At 31.5% G+C, this 6857-nt stretch overlaps 1 pseudogene; it reads right to left on the bottom strand.

Annotated features, from left to right (window-relative positions):
- Positions 1-953: 953 nt before the first annotated feature.
- LOC125124166 (olfactory receptor 2T33-like) lies at positions 954-1880 on the bottom strand (annotated as a pseudogene).
- Between the last annotated feature and the right edge of the window lie 4977 nt (positions 1881-6857).

Genomic DNA, 6857 nt, shown 5'->3' with positions numbered 1-6857 from the left:
TTCCCTCCCTCCTTTTCTTTCCCTCCTTCCTTCCTTTCTTTCTTTCATCTTTTCCTTCCTTTCTTAAAAATAAAATACCTTAAAATAAAGTTACCAGTAGATCATGAGTATAAAACTTCTCCAATAATATTAACTTTCTTCAGTTAACCCTAAGAAATTGAAAATTTCAGTCAGGCTTAAGGCCTTCCTTGTGATCAAAGATGATTTTTTAAATCTTTACAATATTTAATAGAAGTTAGATATACATTTTATCAAGTGAAAAAATACTTGTACTTTTTCCTCTAGTTACTAGAGTGAATAAATGTATTATCTATAGTAATTTATGTGATGATATTCATCATGTTTTAATTAGTGTTATTTCATCTCAAAATATTGACTACTTCCTTTCATAATCACTACATATTTTAACAATACCTAAATATTTCTAGTCCAGTCTACTTATCTTTTACCTAAGGATTTCTTCTAGATCCTGTATAATAGCAGATAGTTCTTACCTTGAAACAATTTTGAAAAATATTTCTTGTAACTTCCTTATACAGATGTCTTGATATTTATGTTGTTTATTTAGTCATTTGAAATTTATTTTATGAAAATTATATGAAGTTAGGTCTACATTTCTTTCTTCAAAATAATTATGCACTTTTAAAATAATGCATCACCAAAATAATAAATGATATATATCACAAAAATGTAAATTATATGGTTGGTATCTAGCATAGCTTGTGCTACAGTGACTCAGTCATTTACTCTTATGGTTACAGTCCAAAGTTCAAAAAACAAAAATACTACCTAAGTACAGAAAGCATAAGTGTAATTTTTATTAATGTATCAAGTTTAAAATAATTTGAAAGAGCAATGCAAACAGGCAAACTGAAAGCAAAACATATTAACACAAAACAAATTTTGTAATCTTAATTTAATTTTGGTGATGCAGTTCTGCCAAATAATGCTCACTATTGAGGCCCGCAAAAATGTTTCTCCAGCCACTTTCTCAAAGCCCCATCGACTTCTTTATTCCTCACACTATATATAAGGGGGTTCAACATAGGTGTGAAAACTGTATAAAAGGCAGAGACCACCTTGTCATAGGCCACTGAATGGTAGGATTTGGGCCACATGTAGATAAATATGCTGCCCCACGACAGCCAGGTGGGAGAACAGGTGGCAAAGGCTTTCTTCCTGGTGGCAGTGGACTTCAGGCGAAGCACAGCAGTCAGGATGAGACTGTAGGAGGCCAATATGAGAAACAGTGGTATCAAGAGCATCAGAATGCAACAGACATACATGAAAAACTCAAAAATCACCGTGTCTGCACAGGCAAGGCGCACAAGGGATGGTGCCTCACAGAAGAAGTGGTTGATTTCCCGAGAGTGGCAGTAAGGGAAGCTCAGGGTGGCACCAGCCTGCATCAACCCATCTCCTCCTCCCAAAACCCAGGAGCCTGCTGTCATGTGCAAGCAGAGCTTCTGATTCATGAGGATTGGGTATCACAGGGGGTGACAGATAGCCACATAGCGGTCATAGGCCATGACTGCTAAGAGGAAGCACTCACCCCCTCCCAGAGTGAGAAGCAGGAAGATCTGGGAGCCACAGCCAACAGGAGAAATGGACCTAGTGTTCATCAGGTAGTTGACTGCCATTTTGGGGACAATAGTGAGGACCAGCATCATGTCCATGAGGGAGAGCTGGCTGAGCAGGAAGTACATGGGTGTGTGGAGGTGGGGATCCACGTGGATGAGCAAGATCATGAAGGCGTTGCCCATCAGGGAGGTGAGAAAGGTCATGAGCACTATGGAAAAGAGGAACTGATGGGTCTGTGTGTGGTTAAAGAGCCCTAGAAGAATGAAGTTTATTCCTGTGGTGTCATTTGCATTTTCCATGGCTCCAGTTATTCCTGGAAGAAAGTAGATGATTAGGAAATGAGATCTGCTGAAAAGGAAGCTTGGGTATTTCCTTAAGAAAACTTGTTCAAATAATGCTGGAACAAAATGGTATTTGGAGGAATAATTATGACCTTAATCTTTCAATTCACAACATGATGTTTGCCTTAGCACCCTATCACCCACGTCTTTGTAATTACACATTATTTTTGATCCAAATATATTACATAGCATGTATTAATACTAGTACAAATTACTTTTCTATTATCTCTCTATATTTTGTCCATATGTCACATGTAATTTACTCATTGTATTAGGAAATATTATTATAAAATCAAAAGTTTCTGTAATTGGGGGCTTCTGTATTGAAGCAGCTACAAGTTCTTCATCCATTTTAGTCATTATCGATGTGAAATTCTCATGTCATGACTATTGCATGTTTCCCTTATATTTGCTTAAATTAGTTTCATCAGACTTCTTTTGATGTCATGATGTCTTTTTTTTATTATAAAATTATACACAAAAAAATGTATAACTCAGTTTCCCAGGAAGGTAATGTGGCTCATCTTCCCTGTTTCACGACTTTAGGGAGCCCATGATCTCAGTACACCATGTTTCTATTTACCACAGATACTACTCAGGGGCACCCATCACCATATGCCTCATGTTACCATGCCCAGTCTTCCTAATTACATGGACATTTTCTCGGTTTAGAGACCTCTCAATATTAACATTTACTTAATGCACTCACAAAATGAGACTGAGTATTATGCATTACAAAAAGTTAACACATTCATATAAAACATAATCTAAAGGAGCATAAAGAAATTGAACTTATTTGTGACCAGTAATCACATATTCTTAACTGTAGAACTGTATTAATTTATTAAGCAATTCAATTATTAATTAGAAGATTTCTTACTATACTCTTTTAATTGATTAAATAGGTATTTAGGTGATCAATTAAGATTTAGCCAGATAAATTTCTCATTCAAATTAATATGAGATATTGCATTGCCTATACATAAATATGAAATATTTCAGTTACTTCCAGGAATTAGTTACCTTTTCAATTACCCTCTAGCACCATGTCTGTTGCCTGTGGTGTCTATGGTAATTGAAGTGGACTTATATGAAAATTAAGTTCTCTCTTATGAGACCTTTGTCTTTTCCTTTCAGATCTAACTTTAAGAGGGAGCTGAAACTATTCATTAACCTGTTGGATTACTTCTCCAAATTCACTGTGAACATCTTTTGCCTACATATTCTATTTGATTGTTTGAATTTTCCCTATGGATATATTTTTCTTTGTGATACTGTTCTGACTTTATATGCATGTTAAATATCTTCTTCAGTCTATGTAAAATATTAACAATTTTTGTATTGTTATTGAATCAAAGTTTGAACCGAAGTTTACATTGAATATTACATATATTTGAGAAACTTATATGTTATTATTTAATATTGACAGGCTAGAGCAACTTGGTAGATTTTATCATGTTAAACCATATAAATATTATTGTAATAAAACTGCTTCTCATTGATGCATAAATTGTTTGAAATCTCTGATCATAAATTGGTATTATTTTTTAACTATCTTTTGCATCTATGCTTATGAAATGTATTAACCTTATAAATGTTTAAAGTTCATTTTTGTTATTACATGATATGGATAGATGGGGCTGTTTATGCATTTGCTAAAATACATGTAACACAATACAAAATTCCTCCAATTAATCCAGCCCAGAGTCAGGGCCAATATGGTAGACGTGAATAATAGAATACTTAGACAACATGAAGACAAAATTCCAAATTCTCAAAAATCACTTACAAAGTATTTGTGAGATTTGGACAGATTACCACCATCTTTGTGGAGTCCGTTTCCTTACTTCCAATTTAGGAAGTTCATATTTTACAGGTCTGTTCCAACACCATCTTCATTTGCTCTATTAGGGCTCACTTTATGCTCTCTTTTAGAATCTAAACCATCAACTAATGCTCATGCTTAAGACCAGTCTCAACATACTTTTTATTTTATGAGTTACTTTAAGTATGATTTTGAAAGACTTATATGAGTTTAAAATTTAAGGAGACATTATTTTAAACAAATAGTTATTAAAGAAAAATCATTGAGGTAACATCAGATAATTTATTCATATCTTATATTTCCAAATAAAAAGTCATGAAAAATACCTATATATTTCAAATTTAAACAGTAGGAAATTTAAAGTCCTGAAAGTTATGTGAGTCACTAATAAGGCACATTAAAAATTAGATAACTGACAGTAGTATTTGTCTTCCTGGCCCTCAAATAGAATTTTTCTCTCTTATTTTATGGGATAAAATTACAGAATTAAGGTGTAGGCTTCTTGAATTTGAATACCTATATCACCAAAAAGTAGTTGGATGAATTTAAGCAATTTAAATGGAAGTGTGTTTAAATATGTTTCATTATGTACAAAATTGGATGAAACATATTATTGATCTCGGGATTAATTATTGATTAGAAAAGAAAATATATACAAGTGCATAGCATATATGTAGCACAATATAATACCTCTATACCTTAATAATTATTTGCTATTATTATTCGTATTACCACCAAACATTTTGGAAGTAAAATCAATATTTATTTGAGAATTAGTAATAATATAATTTTACTTATTTTTAACATATGAATAATTTAGGTGACAAAATATTTAGAGTATCTCTTTGGGTAGGACTCTACACTCCATCCAAAATTTATGAAGCTTTGAACACAGAGCAAACATACACAATCATCATAAATTCAATCATTCTAAGGCTATATCTAGGTGCTTTATTAATATTTTTGTAATATTTTTATGAGTTTAATACAAAATAGATTATAAGAATTTCAATATGTCGTGGAATTTATCATGCATAAATAACTTATTTCCTTCTTAAAAGTTTTAAAGAACTAGGATAAAAAGATGATATCCCATTATTATCATTATTATTATTATTATTATTATTACTTTCTTATCATAATGGCTGCTTTACCCAAGTGGATTCAATTCTCTTCAATTCAACAGGTTCAAGTGCAGGATAGATTTGCAAGTCAAAGCATAGTAACCATCTATGTCATTGCCCTACACATTGAAAACAGTATAAAATCACATGTCATTTATTTTCTAGTTTTTATAATTTGTGCTTACATGGAACAAAATTCCTTCTACTGTCATTTTTTTTTTTAAATTCCTATCTGCACCTCAAAGTTTTTGTTTGTTTGTTTGTTTTCCCCTTCAGGATTATCAAAGCTACATCCTGTCCAACTGATGCTTTATGTTAGACACTGGTAGACCAATAAATTATTCTGGCTCTCATTTGGCATTTTTCTTAAATGTGACTCTACATTTTAAAGGAAATATGAATCTGGTTCCATATCAGCATGATATAGACGTGGCATCTTAGACATAGCAAGAATCTTAATTTTAGAAAACATTATCCCAAAGACTATATTAACTCTTTGATATGCGTTAGCTCATTGAATGTCACAATAACTGAATAAAGAAGTCACTGATATTATTTTTGAACCATACATGAAGTTGATTAGAATTAGATTATTTTGCCCTGGAGAATCAAGAGGAGAAATCATGTAGCAAAGGAAGCATGTTAAATCCAGAATCCAGTTTCTGGAATTTAAGTTCCCATGCTAAATAAGGTTTTTCTGTTTGTTCCAGCTAGCATCTGAGAGTGAGAAGATAGACAAATTAAAAAATCGAAATAAAGTAATATACTCTCAAAGTTTTAGACTGGAATAAATTATTATATTCTACATTAATAAAGTAATTCAAATTATACTAAATATTTGTCACATCCACTGTACATCTTTTGCTCCATTTTTCTAGCAAATGAATCTCATGGCAGAGACAAAATATGAAATCAGTATTTTGAAGATATATTTACAAATACATGAAAAACATAATTATAGTAACAAATTTAATTTAACCAAAGGAACACAAGAACTCCTGTCCTTTCACAGTTAAAGTCAAATAAAGAGCCTCCTTAGAAGATTTCAGGTCATCCACCTGAAGTGTATAGTGTGTAAGTGTATAGGCTCACACTTCAGATAGCTTTTCTCTTCTGTATTCTAATAAATGCAAGATCTGTGAAGTTAGGACCATTTCTTATACCTATGTGTCTCAAGATTTTGTTTTAAAAGTAAGTATGTAATTACTTAAAAATAAGTATGTCTTACATAGTTGTTGTAAGAGTAAAGTAAGATTGTATAAAAACAGTGCTTAACTGATTATTGGAAATCATTAAGTTCTCAATAAGTAATGACTACAATACTTTTATGTACTCAAAAAACTCATTTTTTTCTAAAGAATTATAATAGATAGAAGATGCAAATGATAACTGAAGTCATCCATTGACTTAGCACTGAAGCATGAACTAAATCCAAGTCTCCTAAAAAGTTAATCCTGTACATAGTTACAATTTGATAAAGATAAATTTATGTAATATTGGCATACAAAATACGCAATCTCAGTGGGAATTAAATAAAGCCACCGATGAAACAAAATAATTATCTAATGGACTCAAATTTGGATTTAAGTTTTCTTGATAATATGAAGTACCAGTTGGAAAAATTAATGTAGGATAAAAAATTTAAATCTCTCTATAAGTTTAGCAATGTTAAGTGAGGACTATAGAACTACTCTTATGCCTTGAAACCATTGATATATGTTTTTTTTCCTAGATTTCATTTTAAAAAACCAACAAAAAAAGAACAACATTCTATATACACAAAATATTTTCAAGTTCCTTTAACATGTGTAATGAGAAAATACATTATAGAAGTATTAAATTGCCACTACGATGGCCAGAATAGTTTTGACACCACATTAATTGAGAGAGGCAAACTCATCTTGCGCAAATTATACAATGTATATGTCAGAGAGTAAAATGGAATAAATTTGATGTCATTGTATAAATTTCAGATACTCAAATTTC

This window comes from Phacochoerus africanus, chromosome 4 (genome assembly GCF_016906955.1).
Source record: "Phacochoerus africanus isolate WHEZ1 chromosome 4, ROS_Pafr_v1, whole genome shotgun sequence".
Classification (NCBI taxonomy): Eukaryota; Metazoa; Chordata; class Mammalia; order Artiodactyla; family Suidae; genus Phacochoerus; species Phacochoerus africanus.
The sequence above is the reverse complement of the archived record's forward strand: the minus strand, read 5'-3'. Positions and strand labels throughout refer to the sequence as shown.